Genomic DNA, 3392 nt, shown 5'->3' with positions numbered 1-3392 from the left:
TATTTTACGTTTGGCAGTGTATATATGTCCATGCCACTCTCTCACTTCGTCCCAGCTTACCCTTCCCCCTCCCCATATCCTCAAGTCCATGCTCTAGTAGGTCTGTGTCTTTATTCCCATCTGACCCCTAGGTACTTTTTTTTTTCCTTAGATTCCGTATATATGTGTTAGCGTACGGCATTTGTTTTTCTCTTTCTGACTTACTTCAAAAAATATGGAACGCTTCACGAATTTGCGTGTCATCCTTGCACAGGGGCCATGCTAATCTTCTCTGTATCGTTCCAATTTTAGTATATGTGCTGCCGAAGCGAGCACCTGAGAAGGCATTTAAATAATCTTTGGTTATTTTCCCATGCCCCTTATAGTCTCATCTCTCTCTAGACATCTTCTAGATTAAATTATATAAACAAAAACAGTCAACAACAACAAAAAATGGTGAATGATTTTTTTTCCATCATTTTACAGAAGTTTGCAAACAGAGTTCTCATCTTTAAAATCAGTTGTAAAATATAACTGTAAAGATTATGATCAGAGACTCTTTATTTAAATGGGTATTTGGCTAAATCTCAGATAAATGGAGAAATCTAAATCAAAGGGGACTCAAATGTCTCTTCCCTATACCTCTTATATGTTGTCTCAAACATATTCCTCTCATTTTCAGTTCCTCAGGGAATTGAATCATGTCCTGAACAATTGAAAGAGAGGAGAATAATATATTCGTTAAAACAATGCTAGGTGCTACAAGTGATAAACACTGAAACCTCAAAGGCTTAGCAAAACAAGTATATTTCTTGCTCATGTCACCATCCCCCTGTGAATTTTCCTAGTTAAGATGCCTTCATCATGATCTTTCTGGCATCAAACCTCCTTTCATCTTGTGGCTGCATCCTCCTCTTCAGCCAATGGATGAGTAAAGAGATGCAGAGAAGACACATTTGCTTCTTACCCACACATCACTTTTACTCACATTCCACAGAGGGCAATTAGTCATATGTTCCCAGCTAGAATTAAGGTAAGGAGGGCTGAGGGTCAAGTTCCTGACGTGACAGCCGGTTCTCAGCAAAAAAATCTACACGATGGAAGAAAAGCATGAATCTTTAGTAGAAAGTTTGCCATCTCTTCTGCATAATAAGTATATGCATAGACACTGCAATGGTGGTGATTAAATAGATTCATTTTGCTCATATGGGTTGAAACAAACAATATATGGCTACAAGTCAGCAAATAAACAGCAGAAAAGGAACATTATTTGAAATAAGGATGTCATGGATCAAGTTAACCTACAATTAGAGAACAAAAATATGAAGACCCATCTGAGTGGTCCCAACTACAGTTACATAACAGTGAATGCTGCTTTTCACTAAAAATTGTATCTTGCATAATATTCAGTTTATACCACCCTTCTCACTGTTTCAATTCTTCACAGTTCATATCAGTGAAGAATTGGCCAGCTGTTTACTGGAAAGCATGTGGTGATATTACTGTTGGGGGGAGGGGGGGGAGGGGGAGGGGGATAGAGAACACTTGCCTGGGTGGTGCTTATGTGCCAAACATTGTTATTTGTACTTCATATACAAACTCTTTTACCACAATCTCATAAACTAGGAATTATGTTAGCCCATTTCTCAAATGAGAAATCTGAAATTAACTGAAAATCAAAATTTCAAGATAATATAGTCTCTAAATGGCAAAGCTGGAATTTAAACTCAAGAAGTTTGGCTCCAGAGCCCAAGCTTTTAACCACTATAATATATACTCTCTCTCTCTCTCTCTCTCAAATGAACCAGTTTTATCTTTAAAACTAGCCTTTTCCCCTGAGGGCTCCATTTTCATTGGATCAAACGCAAACAGTGGCTATAAGAATTATCACACCTATAGTATCCGTACTTTTACCTACCTCTTTTAATAAAATCCTACTCCATTATTTCAACTCAATTCTTAATAATAAATTGATGTGTGAAAAAGAACAAAAACTGTTGCCATTATAGGTTTATATTAAGGAAAGAACCGGGTGTGGCAGAGGAGGAAGTGATGTTCTGAAAATAGAGGAAAGTTATTTATTTGCTGGAAATTATTACAATGAGAGGGGAAAGGCTTTCCAGACATCTCCTTTAGCAATCTCTAACTAATTTTTCTCATAGAAATTTTATAAAGTACAATTTTAAAAAGTTACAGTTTTTAATACAATTTTTCTCGACACAGAATAGAAGGGAGATTCTTCATCTGATAGAGTATCTACAAAATCTTACAGTAAGCAATACTTAATGCTGAAGTACTGAAAGCTTCCTTTCAAGATTAAGATCAATCATGTAAAATCTGTTATAACCATTTCTGTTCAGCTGAGGTCCTAGCTAGTGTAAAAAGGCAAGACAAGGAAACAATAAGTTATATGGATGAAAAGGGAGAAATAAATCTACAATTATTATCTATTTCTACATGCTTTTCTGAGTAGAAACTTCAAGTCTTCAGAAAATGATAATTTAAAAGTAAGCTGAGCAATATATCTGAATATGACACAAACTAAAATGAACTGTATTTATACACAGCTAAAATAAAAAGTAGAAAATGAATTATTTTAAAAGGTATATTTTAGAATGGCATCAAAAAACATACATCTGGGCTTCCCTGGTGGTGCAGTGGTTGAGAGTCCGCCTGCCGATGCAGGGGACACGGGTTTGTGCCCCAGTTCGGGAAGATCCCACATGCCGCGAAGCAGCTGGGCCCGTGAGCCGTGGCCAATGAGCCTGCGTTTCCAGAGCCTGTGCTCCGCAGCGGGCAGGGTCGCAGAGGTGAGAGGCCCGCGTACCGCAAAAAAAAAAAAAAAAAAAAACATACATCTAATGAAATATGTGCCAAAATTTTATACTGAAAATGTAGAAACATGAAAGATATTAAAGATGACCTAAATAAATGGAAGGCTATTTCATGTCTGTGAATTGAAAGTTCCAACAATGTAAATGTGTCAATTATGCACCAATTGAAATATAGATTCAATGCACTCCCAATCAAATCCCAACAGTTTTTTTCTTTTTTTAATGGAAATTGACAGGTTGGTGCTAAAATTTACATGTAAATGCAAAAGATTAAACCTATTTAAGGCAAACTGAAGAAGAAAAAAATCTGGAGGAGTTACATTATCAAATATAAAGCCCTATTATAAACTATATCAGTTAATAAAGTGTGGTTTGTTGCAAGAATAGACGAGCCACTGGAGCATAACAGAGCTCAGAAAGGCCCACACACAGAAGTGGTGAACTTGTATTGTGTCAACATAGCTAAACTGGAGCTGTTTACCAGAATTTCCCTCCCTGCATATTTCCAAGTTGAGTGGGCCACAGAGGCATTTTGCAAGAGATCTGGAACCTGGTGGTGAAGCAGCAGGCACATTATTT

At 36.9% G+C, this 3392-nt stretch overlaps 1 non-coding gene across 1 annotated transcript; it reads right to left on the bottom strand.

Annotated features, from left to right (window-relative positions):
- Positions 1-208: 208 nt before the first annotated feature.
- LOC117199600 (U6 spliceosomal RNA) lies at positions 209-315 on the bottom strand. Its single transcript, XR_004480873.1, has one exon. It is a non-coding gene; the product is annotated as a U6 spliceosomal RNA (small nuclear RNA).
- Between the last annotated feature and the right edge of the window lie 3077 nt (positions 316-3392).

Source organism: Orcinus orca, chromosome 4, assembly GCF_937001465.1.
Source record: "Orcinus orca chromosome 4, mOrcOrc1.1, whole genome shotgun sequence".
Lineage (NCBI taxonomy): Eukaryota > Metazoa > Chordata > Mammalia > Artiodactyla > Delphinidae > Orcinus > Orcinus orca.
Note: the sequence above shows the minus strand (reverse complement) of the source record. Positions and strands in the feature narration are given on the sequence as shown.